Source organism: Chelonia mydas, chromosome 14 (assembly GCF_015237465.2).
Source record: "Chelonia mydas isolate rCheMyd1 chromosome 14, rCheMyd1.pri.v2, whole genome shotgun sequence".
NCBI classification, from domain to species: Eukaryota; Metazoa; Chordata; order Testudines; family Cheloniidae; genus Chelonia; species Chelonia mydas.
In genome coordinates, this window is record NC_051254.2 from 1,349,338 (window position 1) to 1,362,560 (window position 13,223).

Below are 13,223 nucleotides of genomic sequence, written 5' to 3' on the forward strand. Positions count from 1 at the left end.
TGCCAGCGCCCAGCAGTGGCCAGGCCTGGGCCGCAGTCAGCTGGGTGCCCAAGGCGGGGGGAGGGGGCACAGCCAAGCGCCTTTCCCAGCACTGGCCGTGAGAGCAAGGCCACAGCTGCAGGGTGCCCCCTCCTGTGGGGCTCCGCTCCACCCCAGGGGGGCAGAACCTTCCAGAGAGCCCCCCGCTGCTGGCAGGAGTAACCTCACCATCGCCGCGACAGGTGCCCCGCCCCGGGAGCACAGGGCCATGGCATGCCGTCTTGGCAGGTATTTTAGGAAGAGGATCATGGCCAGGGGGTTCTTTGCTTCCCCAGAAATGTGGGCACTGGGGGAAGGGGCAGGGTTCCGGCCATCACATTCCCCTGCGCTCAGGAGCCAAGGGCCCACGGCTGCATCATCAGCACCAGCCCAGACACAGCCTCACGTGGAGCTGGCACCTGGCCAGTGCTGAGCGGAGCGGGACATTTCCTCCGAGGGCTGGGATTATGTCTGTGCCCAAGCATTTCCTGGTTTCTCCTGCTGGTCTCTTCCCAGCTCTTGCCCCCCCTTCCCCATCTCTGGTCCCCTGAGCACCACAGCCTGGGACCGAGCACTGCTCACACCCACCAACGTGCCACTTTCCAGACCCTCGTCCTTTACTGTGCACACAAAGCTCAGATCTTCTCTCTGGGCCCTACAGCCCTCAGCGCAGCCCCCGCTCCCCGGACACAGCCTGGGCCTGGCTGCCCACAGGCCTCCATTTCAGCACTGGAGGAGGCAGGCTTTGTGATCACACCGACGGCCACATGCAGCAGACACAGCTTTCCTGGTGGCTCCACGCTCAGGCTCTCCAGCCGTTCTTGCCTCGGCGTGAGAGTGGGGAGGACACACAGCTCTGTGGCTGTACCTGGCAGGGCTGTGGGGACTCAATGCTGCCCGCTACACCACAGGGACAGTCTGCTCAGAACTCCAGCTCAACATCACGAACAAGCCGCCACGACCCCGCTCCTTGCCACGGCATTGGGCTCCCATCTCAGCATGCATTGGAGAAAAGGCCATGTTCTCCTGGATGGCAGGAAACAACAAAGATGCGGCCCACATGTGAGCATTGGGCGAACACCTACCTGAGCCTGCCGGCAGTCTGAGACAATCGTTTGGAGGAGGATGAATTGCCCCATTCGCCTCAGTGGGGTATTAACTCTGAAACCCAAAGACAATGCATTATATCCCAACACTCCTGCTGTTTCACTGCTGGGCACACGATTTTCAAGCGTTCTCTGGAGTCCCAATAACTTAAAACACCCAGAGATGTGGGTTTTCAACAAGGAGAAGTCTGTTCTAGCCAGATGCTTATGCCCAGGTACTAAATATAAGCGTGCCTGAGAGCTAGCACAGGGCAGAGCTCGAATCAGCATCACGTTTAGTGAGCTGCACCTTTCCTCTTTCTCCCCGCATTGCCAGCACTGTCCCCTGGGTGGTGGGATGCACAGGAAGCCCTCCCCGCTGGGTCCCTGTAACGGGATTCATGAGTCACCCCCGCCACGCCTCCTCATGGCTCATCTGGGGATTAGCTCACCAGGGTCTCATGCTGCCCTCCAGCTCTCTCTCTCCCCTCCAGGACTCTCATTCAGCCCCCTAGCCAGGTCTCTGTAGTCCTCCCCTGTCAGGGTCCGTCAGCATCTCTCTGCCATTCCAAGCTGTGCCAGCGCAGGGACCCCGTGCTCCGCAGCTATGGGCTACTCACTCCCAGACCTGGTTGCTACTTCCCTGGGTTCCAGCCTACTTTCCCCCCTCCGTCCTCTGCGTTTTCTGCCTGGCCGAGCTTCCTCCGCCCTGTGGCTACTTACCAGAGCCTGTAATTGCTAACACTCCTCTCTCTGGTCAAGGGGTGACTACAGCCTATTGCCCCCTGCACCTGCCCTTCTGTTCTCAGCTTTTCACAAGCCCAGTCCAGGGGAGCTTCAGCCCTAATTAAGCATTATTGAGCCCTGGCTCCCCTCAAGGAGCAGCCTATGTGGTTAATTGGCCCATCTAGCCACCTTAACCCCTTCAGGACTGGTGTGGGGTGAAGGGCCCATCACAGTCCCCCTCAACAGCAGCACTGGCCTCTGATACTGAAGGGGGCAGTGAGCATCACGGAAGGACGGGGCATGGCTCTAGAGGGGGGCCGAGCCCTCAAGGCCAGCTGGGGCCACATGGGGGAGGACAGTTGGGAACTTGGCTCTGGAATGGCCATGGGGCTGTCTTGGAATGGGGGTGAGGAGGTTTGGAGCACACATAGCAGGGTGGCACCCCTGTCCGCACCAGAGCATGGGCTGCTGCCTTATTGTCAATCACAGCAATGCTGGAGGCCAAGGCCCTGTGACAGCTGCAGGAGACAGATGTGGCTAAGGAGCTCAGCAGGGAAACCGAGGTGGTACCTGGGATGTGGGATGGGGTGGGAGTGACAACAGAGGGATTGGCCAACCCAGGTGCTACAGCAGGAGGAAGAGAAGGGCCCCAAGGTGGTGGGGGTGGGAGGCATGGGCCAGGCCCACAGAGAGAAAGCTAGGCTGGGGGTGGCCCAGAGAGAGAGAAGCCGAGACAAAGCCAGAGCTGACTTAGTTAAGCCAGCAGCGAGAGAGGAGCCGCTGGGGGCCCCACAGCACTGTTGGAGCTGGGAGCCGGGTGGCTCTGGGGTCCAGAGTGGGCCGGGATAGGGCTCCCCTGCTCTCGGATGGTTTCGGGGGGCAGCAGGCCCCTGCTGGGAATGTTCCGCTGAGGCGCTGGAGGAAGCTCCCCCCAGCCCCGAGCCCAGCAGTGAGTCACGGCTGTTTGGGATAAATGGAAACACATGTCCAGCGCCATGCTGGCTCATTGCTCCGCTCTCCAGAGGCACTCAGTAAACACGGGCAGGGGGAGGGGAAGGAGCCTGCCTGCCTGGCTCTGCCCTGGGGAGAGGGCCCCGGCCCCGGCACATCAGCACCTCAGGCTGGGGGGAGTTTCACCCCACATCCCAGCCATGGTCATCTCAGAAAGAGCCACCCCCATCCCAGACTAACCTGCCCCATGTCCCGGCTGAGCACACAGGCCGGATTAGGGCAATCCTGGGTGGCTGGGAAGGGCCTGGCAGGGGAGTGGCTGGGCCCTGGCTCCTGAAGGTGGAGCAGGAGAGGGGAAGTTGGCTCTGATGGGAAGAAGGGGCACTCCCCAGAGGAGACTGAGTGAGGCAGGTAATGGCTGCCACCAGAGTCCTGGCTCGCAAAAGCCCAGCCCCCTCCTGGCATGCCTGGCCCTGGCTCTCTCTAGATCTCTGCTGTGGTTCAGTGGCTTTGAGCCTGGCCCGAGGCTACAGGTCTGGTCCCCCTGGCTGCCTCTGTCCCCTCCCCAAAATAAGGAGGGTGCTGTAGTCCCAGCTGGCACTTCACCCTCCTGGGCCAGGGAAAGGGAGTGCCCAACAACCTGGCAGAGCCCAGACCCGTCTCACACTCCCGGGAGACCATCTGCACAGTCCCCTAGGCTGCACACCCACAGGGTCCCAGCTGGTGCCACTCGGCCTGCCAGCAGCTCCTTGACCTCAGGCTTCAAATATCATCCCCTGCTCAGGGCTGCTGGATGGAGAATGGATCCAGCGTTTACAGTTACGGCAAGGCATGCCCCCACTGTGCCCATGCCGTGGGCCACTCCCAGCCTTGGCATCTGCCACTCCTGCCCCCGCTGTGCCTGTCCCCGGGCCCTGTTCTTGGCAGGCTGTTCAGAGTAACAAGTGCCGCCTGTCCCAGGGACCAGAGCAGGGAGCGCTGACGCGAAGCTGGCATGAGACGCATCTGTTCTTGTGATGCAGAGGGCGGTGGCAGTGTGGCCCCTACCTCACCCAGCAGCATGCGCTAGCCCTGCAGCTCCTTCCTCAGCTGCCAAAGGAAATACGTTTGTGAGCAGAGCATGAAAATGACACAGGCAGGAGAAGCACGCTGGGCTCTTAGGGCAACGGCTGCACCCCAGAGCAGGCCAGTGTGTAGAATGCAGCCAGCGGCACAGCGTTGCCACCTTTCCACACAGGGTGCAGAGGGCTACGGGACCTGGTGGAGAGCTCAGGGTACTGCTGGCAGGGGAGTAGGGCGATGGCAAGACAGCAAGTGCTGCCCCTTTCAAGCAGCCTCCTTGCACTCCCGACTCGGGGTTCAGCGAGCAAGCTGTGAGTCAATGCAGCGGCCTGCCTGAGTCTGCAGAGAGTCTGAGACAATGGCTCGGAGAGGTGTGAACTGCCCCACTCATCTCAGTGGGGCACTAATGCAGGTGCCCAGGGTCGCTGAGCTAAATACCAACTATCCCTGGTCAGCACGGCATGGATGGAAGGAGACAGAGGAGCATGTTCTGGCTAGAGCGAGGAGTGGGGCAGGTGGCATTTGGGAGATACCATTTATTTCCCCACCCTTCCAAACTAAGGAGCTGAGCCCAGCAGAGCCCACAGGGGTGCAGTGGGGGAACAGAGCCCAAGGAGCACCCAGACCCTGCTGGAGGAGGGCCCCCGCCTGGGGAGCCCAGCAGATCCCTCAGAACATGCATGATCATATTTTGAAAGTCTGCTGCATCTATTGCAAGTAGTGTCTTGCAAAGGGCAAAGCATGGCTTCTGGGCAGAGCTGGCAGAGCACCATTACTTCCCCCTGTCCAGTTCAGCCCCAGGGGGGCAGGCAACAGAGGGACAGGGTGCTGGGTGGGGAAGGGACGCTGGACTCTTGGGAGAAAGCACTGGGGCCCAGGGGCTGCCGGTGTTGGGGCACAGGAGTGTGACCAGCTTCATCTGGAGGCCAAGCACCAAGTGTGCAAATGAGGGTGCCCCTTGGGATGGGGGGTGCATCACAAACCCCTTGCTGTCTCATGGGGTCTCAGCCTTTGCATGGTCATTACTGAACAAGCTGACAGAGCTAGGATTAAATGAGAAGCTAACTCAGAAGGAGATACCCAACCCACACCCCCAGCTTCTGGACAGGAGCCAGGCACCAATCGTGGGGTCAGGCAGGTGAGGCCGTTAACCCCCCATTAGAGGGTTCCTGGTACCTGCTCAGGAGCCGCTGAGACTGGCCTGTCAGAGCTGGGAGCACAGACAAATGGGCCCCTGGCCAGGCCAGCCCCACAAGCGCCCTCTCTATGCCCTGATACAGGCCACCCAGCGCGTCCCTTTAACTAAGGAACGAGGGGCTCCCAAGGTGCCAGCTAAGGGCCAGGCCCAGCAGATTAGTGCAAGGCCGTGCAGTTCCCCAGGTCGCACAAGGCGGCACGGATGGGCCCCGGGAGAAGGGCACGCCAGCCAGCACACCATGGGCCCAGGCAAGGCCTGCACATGGGCTGGAGATCCCAGGGGAGGGTGACTTTAGATACCAGCCCTAGGGAGCATCTCCTGGGAGTTGGGCTCCATCGTGTCCCGTTAGCTCCACGGTGATGCCCAGAAGGGAACCCGAGTGCCCCTGGGGGGAGGGCAGGGGGGCGAGCTCAGTGTTTCCACTCAAGGCAGCCCAGGAAGGGGGCCGGTTCTGAAGGAGACCAAGCCTTCTCCACGCAAGATGAAGATCACATGTGGCGGCAGCTTGTCTGGTCGCAAAGCATCTCCTTAGCACAGGGGTGGCCAACCTATGGCGCGTGAGATGATTTTGAGTGGCACTCACACTTCCAAGGTCCTGGCCGCCGGCCTTGGGGCTCTGCTGCTGGCGTGGGGTCCTACCACCGGCCCCCTGCCACCCAGGGTCCCGTCCGCCAGCCCCACTCAGCCTGCTGCCGGCCCTGGGTCCCAGCCACTGGTCCCAGGGGCTCTGCTGCCAGCCTGGGGTCCCGGCCGCTGGCCCGGGGCTCTTCAGCCTTCCCCCAACTGTGGTGCACTGGCCCCAGCCTGGGGCAGCGAGGGGTGCAGACAGAGGCAAGAGGGGGCGCAGCTCAGCAGCCCCACCTTAAAAATTGTTCCAGCACCACTGTACTGGGATATTTTTAAGTCCTGATTTGCTGCTTATATCCCTATCACGCCACGTGGAACAGCGCGCTGCGTTTGACATTGTGCGTCCCATCTGTCATGATTTTTCCCCATTGTAAGTTGAGGGGTACGTTTGACAAAATGTCAGCTCCTAAGAAAGCAGAGTTCGATGTCTGTTCGTTTCAGCCTTCTTGGACGGACACATTTGGATTTATTCAAAAGAAGGACCGTGCTGTTTGTGCTTTCTGTTGTGAAAGTGTTGTTTGTCACACACCAAGTGTTCAATGGCATTTTCCAACGAAGCACAAGAAAACCTTTCTTGACGAATCAGTCAAGAGTGAATCGATCCAAAAGGCAGTAGGAGGATATGAGAAGCAAAGAGTGTTTTTAAATGCTTAAGTGTAAGTAAAAGATCAAGCCACAGAAGGAAGTTACAAGATTTCACAGTGCATTGCAAAAAAAGGAAAGCCGTTTACAAATGGGGACTATATAAAAGAAGTTTTTCTCAGCAGTTCAGAGGTTTTATTCAATGATTTGCCAAATAAAGATACGATCGTATCTAGAATAAAAGAACTGCCTGTCTCTGCCAGAACAGTTGAGAGACGCGTAAGTGAAATGGCAGAAAACATTAACGAAAAGCAGACGACTGCATTAAAAGACACAGCAGTGTTTGGAGTTGCAGTTGATGAGACTGTGGATTTAAACGACGTTCCACATTTGGCAGTTATTGCAAGATATTGTGCTTCTGATGAAATCCAAGAGGAACTTTGTTGCCTAAAACCCTTGCATGACACAACAAAGGGGGAAGATATAGTGGAAAGTTTTGTAAACCATTTTGAAGAACGAGGAGTTGATATCAGAAAAATATTTTGTGTGACAACAGATGGTGCTCCTGCCTTGGTCGGAAGACAGAAGGGATTTGTAAAGTTACTTGAAGATCAAATTGGCCGCCCGACAGTCAAATTTCACTGTATCGTCCATCAAGAAAACCTGTGTGCTAAAATTCCTAATTCCAAGCTTAATAATGTGATAGATACAGTGGTGTGAATTGTGGATTTCCTTGTTGCTTGATCTGCTTTGACTCACAGACAGTTTCAAGCACTGCCAGAAGTGATGGACAGTGCTTATAATGCCATTCCACTTCACAGCACCATTTGGTGGCTAAGTCGCAGCAAGGTTTTGGTGTGCTTTGTGAACTGATTTGATTCAATCAAGGCCTTTTTATCGGAAAAAGGACAAAACTACCCCAGACTGGATGATGACAAATGGCTGTGTAAGCTCATGTTTCTAACTGACATCACTGCTCACCTAAACGAACTCAACCTCCGGCTCCAGGGTGCAGGGCAAACGGTTCTGGGGGGGGGTCGCGAAGGTGCCCGGGTTATTGGGGGGGTGACACCTTTTGGGGTTCCCAAGGTGCCTGGAATGAATCACTGTCCTATGCTCACAGCGGGAGGGAGCCCTGTCTGTGCCCACCAGGGGACACTCTCCCCAGCCTCCGGCTGCTGGTAGCACGGGTCGTCCGCTCCGGGCTCCGCGACCTCGCTCTTTCCCTCTGCAGGCTACCCAGTGACACCCCCCACATTGTTACTCTTGAGGCCCCGTCCCCGAGCCATGGGAGCAGTGCACCCCAGGTCACTGGTTATGACTCGGCTTACCTCAGTACCCTCTCCTTAGTACCAGGCACGTAGCCGGGTCTGTAGTAAAACCAAAGTGAAGCTGAGTTAACAGAGCACTGGCAGGGTTTGGAAACACGAGGTTACAGGTAAAAGGAACACACAGGACACAATCTACAGCCGGCCCTTGTTAACAGGCTCCTGTCGTGTCTATACGGTGTTCCTCCCCCAAAGGGCAGTCCTGGCAGCGCTTGTCCAGGCCAGACAGCTGGGCCCCACCTTTCATCAGACCCTACAGCCGGCAGAGTGTCTCCTTCGTAAGGAACACCCATGTGGGTGCTTTCTTCATCCCGTATAGACCTGCAGCCCTTTGTCTTTTGCCCTGGCGGTCCCCTCTTCGGAGAATTTTGGGGGTTCTTTTGTCTTTGTAAATCCTCAGCCTGCACCTGGTCCAGGCGGTACCCCCAGCACTGGCTCCAGAGGTGTCCGGTGCTCTCAGTGATTGAGCTACCCTGAGACCCACCTCACCCCAAGGGTTTTGAAAGCCAACATCCTACGTCACAGAACTCTAGTTATCTTCTGTACAAACCTCTCACCCTCACCATGCCCATCGGCTAGTGCTTCGCATCTGGCAGAGACCGCACATGCCCCCCATCGGGCCAATAGTGAGACGATGGTTGGACACAGGGGTAACATACCTGCCAGAGTTTGTCTGGGCAAGTCTGTGTTATAGAAACATGAGTCACGGCACCAGACTGTAGGAGATCAGCTGTCTCCAGCTGGCAGCAGGTGGCACAATCAGGGTGCCTCCAGGGACAGCTAGCTGCAGTGCCGGGACACGCTAGCACGCACCCAGGGAAACTTGAAGGGCTCCAGCCCTAAGAAATAGCCATTGAGCGGACCAGAATCTTAGCAGGGGCAACTCCCACTTGACTTCCCTGCGGCTGAAGGTACAAAGCGCACTGCAAAGGGTGTGAGGTGGCCAGCCAGCCAGCAGGGAAAGGCCTTGATCAGCTGGGCTAGCACAAAGTCACCTGCCTGCTATCAGATCAGTGGAGCACGTGGGGTCAGCCAGCTTTAAAGCAGGGCCCCAATCCCCTGCGCTAACCGCTGGACTTGGAGGCAGTCTGCAGCTGGATGGAACTTCCCAGGTGGGGCCTGTCCTTACAAAGGCTCCTGAACTGGCCCCTCAGAACCAACCAGCCCCACATGTACGGAGAGCCCAGATTGCCGACCCCCACAGCTCTGGGGAGGAAGAGCCCAGCATCTAGGGACTTGCAATGCCAGCACCCTGCAGTACAGCGCTGGCTTGTGTCAAACACCTGTCACAAAGCCAAGAGCCCTTTGACCCCAGCCATGGTGCGGAGACCTGCTGAGATCAGGTCCAGCCTCAGCCTGAGCAGCCCCTGGAGAGATCTGATCTGAGGGAGGGAGGACATGGGCTGGAGCTGCTGGAGGGAGGACATGGGCTGTCAGTGACCAGCAGGATGAGCCCAGGCCTTAGCCCAGCCACTCATTAGCCCAGCTTGGCCGAGCTGGGCTGCCCTGAGCTATGCGACTACAGAGGAGCAATGCTGCGCAACGAGGGCTGCTCGTGCCCCGAGAGTCACCTGTCTGGGATGGGGGAGGCTTCGGCACCTCAGGCTGAAATGAGCCTCTACTGGGAGCATGTTCAGCCTGCCTGAAACAAGCTAATGCCCAGCGCCAGGCCCGGGTGCTGGAAGAATGGGGGTGCGGGGGGGCTGCCGCACCCCTTGGCTCGAAGGAGTAATAACCCAAATACATGGATTCCCCCTTCAGCACCCCCACTATAAACCCTGTGCCAGGGGCCAGTCAGGAACGTAGGGTGCCCTGCAGCGAGCCAAGGCAGCCCAGATCCCTGCACCCCAGGTCCTCAGCGGGGCCTTTGCAGCTATGGTCCGGCAAGGCTCCCTCTGCCTCCCCCAAACTCCCTCGTTTGATCCCTTAGCACCACGCTGGCCATTGCAACATGGCGCCAGCTGGGGGCCTGAAGGTCCCAATACTGCAGGCCAGGCTCCACAGTGGCACCATCCCAGCTGGGCAGCGAGTGCTCTGCCTGCCACGCTCTGTGCCCAGAAGAAGGGATGGGAAACTCAGCAAGCCCCTGAACCAAGCCCAGACTGCAGCCCAGGCTGGGTGGGGCCCAGGCTCCCCACTGCTCCATGCCCCTGGCGCAAGGCAGATCTGTGTCTATGCACAGAGTGTGTCCTAGCGAGGGCCTGGACCTGGCTGTGGCAGCTGGTTTCCCAAGCTGGCTAGTCCTGCCCTGCTGGGTTAGGCAATTGCCCCTGGCCACTTGACTTCTGCTCTGCAGGCCCCACAATCCCTTACGTCTGTCTGGGCTGTGGCGCTGGCCCAGGCCCGGCCCCGAGCTGGCGCTCCCTTCCCCTGCCAGCTGTTAGTCATTACTGAGAGCACTTGGTTGTTTATGAGCATCTCTTTGTTTTCTCCTCCTGCAAACTGGACTCTTAAAGGGGCACGTTTTCCCTCTCCCCGTCACATGGGGCCAGGTGCTGCCTAGACTCACAGGCCGTGTCATGCAGCAGAGGACACAGACACAGGGCGGAGAAGGGATTGTCAGAGATCACCCGGCAGGCTTGTGGCAGTGGGAATGGAACCCAGGAGTCCTGCCCTAATTCCTGGACCAGGCTGCCCCCTCCCTCGAATTATATCCTGTATGCTGACTCAGAGCTGCCCTGAGCAGTGACCCCTAGATAAATGGGTGAGGTCTCGCTGAGCCAGAGGATCCCAGACCAGGGAGCCACCCACAGCAAGATGCAGCCAGGGGCCAGCTGAACTTCTGCAGAGATGCAGCCCCGGGCCTTGGCACAGCTGGGACTGAGCTATTCGACCAGGTCACCTGTTCCCCCCCATCAGCAGGACTCAGGGATGTGGGGGCACTTTTACATCACTAGGGCCCCATGCTGTGTTGCCATGACAGTCAGCATGCCAGGCATGTCTGTACCTGCGTGGGTCTGAGCCCGTTGGAACTGGAGGCCAGTCACATGAATGCCCTTGGACAGGCTGGGCTGATGGGAGCAGCTGTGGTGCCAGCCCCCAGCTGGGAGTTTCTTCCACATGCTTGCAAGCTGGTTCCGGCACTAAGCAAGACAGGGCTGCACTGGGAGCTCTGTCCGAGGGGTCCGAGGCCTCTGGTCCCCTGGCCCAGCCCCTCCAGCTGCCACTGGACCATCAAGCCCCCAAGGGAAGGCCTGCAAAGCAGTGGGGAGCATCCCAGGGACCCAAACCCATAGCCACACAGTTCAGGCCAGCTCTCCCACACACAAACACCCCAGAGCTCGTCCCCTCCAGAAGGGGGCAGCAGACAGACACCCCCTGGCTCAGCCCCCCCAGCTAACCCCCTCCCTCCCCCATACACACAGGGCAGCAGTGGGGTTAGGGGAAGCACCTTGTAATGGGGGGGTGCAGGGGGGGGATCACCTAGTGCTCTCCAGTCCCTGTGGTCTCCGCCGGGCAGCGTTCACACTCCGGGCACCTGGTGCCAGGATGAGCTGCGGCTGGCCCCACGTGTCGCCAGCCTGCTCCCTGGGGGCTGTGTGCATGGGCCAGGGCTGCTCCGGTCCCTGGGGGAAGCAGGGGGGAGCACCGCTGGTTGTTTTGAGCGTGCTGTAGCTGCCCCCCGCCAGGGCATGTCACAGGCAGCCAGGGGTGGGGGGAGATTTGGCCTGAGCCTCCCAGCCCCGCCCTGCAGAACCCAGCTGTACCCAGGACATGGGTGCTGGCAGGAAGGGAGCGGGGGCCTCTGGCCTAGTCCCTGGGCAAGGCAGGCCAGGGGCTCCCTCCCCTCCAGGCTGTGTCGGGGGCGCGGGCACAGTGGGGGGCTGCCCAGAGTAAGTCATTTACTGCAAAGCCTCCCAGAGTCCTCCCACCACATTTAGCACTCACTCTCCAAGGCAGCTGCTGCCCTGAGCCAGGGCATGGGAGAGCAGCAGGGTGCAGGCATGGGGGTGCAGCTCCGGCTTCCCAGCCAGCCCGGCTGCCGCAGGGACCGCACGTGCTGCCCTTGTGACTGGACTTCAAACCACAGTCCTAGTCCCGGCGCAGGGTGGCTCCTGCTGCCCACAGCTGGTACGGCAGGGGAGCTCCAGGCACTGGCCTTTGGCCCCCGTTGGCCCCCCCAGCCCTGACCGACTCTGGCCCGGCGGCCTGTGTGCTGGAGCCAGGCTCTGCAGCCAGCGTGGATCCCGCCTGTTGGAAGCCGTGCAGAGCTGCAGCCTCTCATTTCACAACTTCCCTGGCGGGCTCCATCCCTCCCCGGCCGGAAAGGCAGGCAGAGGGGGATGCCGAACTGTGCCACGGCTACGGGACTATCCCTCCGCCCCCCAACTCTGCCACTACCAGTACGCCGGGCTGGTGCCGCTGGGCTCCCCAGTGGCTCTGGGAGCAGATATGGCCATGTCCCATCTCCAATCCCAGCCCTGAGAACAGGCCCGGGTGCTGCAGCGGGGTGGCAGGGGACACCCCTACCTTGAACAGCCCCTGTGGGGACCCGAACCAGGCTAGTGGGGCACTGCCATGGCCGGGGGCTGCACGTGACCCCAGCACCAGCCCCCAGCTGGATCAAACAGGGAGGGCAGCGGGCAGCACGTTGCTCTGGGGCCTGCTCAGAGAACCGGGCAAACAAGAGGCCACACATTGAAAACTAACAAAAGGAAACACTTCCAGAGCCAGTGCATAACCTGGGGAATCCCCTGCCACTGGAGAGCTTGCACCTTCCTCTGGAGCGGCTGCTTCTAGCTGCTCTCAGACACTGGCCGATATGGAGCCCTAAGTGACCCCTTCAGACGGCAGGGCCCCCCCTTGGCCCAACCCAGCCGGGCTCTCTGAAACTGCAAGCCGGCACGCACTCTCTGCGCGTGCCGTTATCGCTGGGTTGGCACCAGAGGGGCAGGAGAATCCAGAGCTGCAGCAGCTGTGCTCAGCGGGAGGCGAATTCAATTCCAGGGCACCAGCTGGGGCGTCCAGGGATCAGAACGAGTGAGACTGATCAGATCCGTAGCACCTGGCATCGCCTGGCGCCCTGCTGGAGCAAGGCTCCCGAGCTGCTCCGTGTGCGTGGGCCCTGGCTGAAGAGCGATGGGGGTATTGGAGAGTCCCATGAGCTGCCTGGGAGGGCTGAGTCGCCCTGCTACTGGGATGGGGTGAACGGAAGCTCAAACTGCTGCTCTGGGCAGGCTCATGGGGACTTGGATCTTCCCTGCCAGGACTCGTGGGGCCTCCTGTACCAGCCTTCCAGAGCCTGCACGTTGGAGAGCCATGCCTGGAGTGGAGAGCAGGGCCCTGCGGAGCCAGGCTGAGTCTGGTCTTTGGTGGAGGGGGCATGGTTGGATGGGGCCTGCTGGCCTGGGGACGGACGAGAGGGAAGAGCTGCCACCCTGCTCCTGCTGCGAGCGCTGCCCTCCTGGGGTACGTACGCTGTGAGATATGGGAGACAGCTGGGTTCACTCCCCTCACACCCAGCCCCCCTCTCCCCCCTGCACAGAACCGTACACGAGCCCTCACCTGGGGCTGTCTGTGTGACCGGGGGCCTAAAATTAAACCAAGCCCTCTAGTGAACAGAGATTAGATCTGCCACATTCACTTGCTTTTCATCCTCCCCTGGCACCTTCCACAGCAGAGACGGGCACCGACATGAGCCAGCCA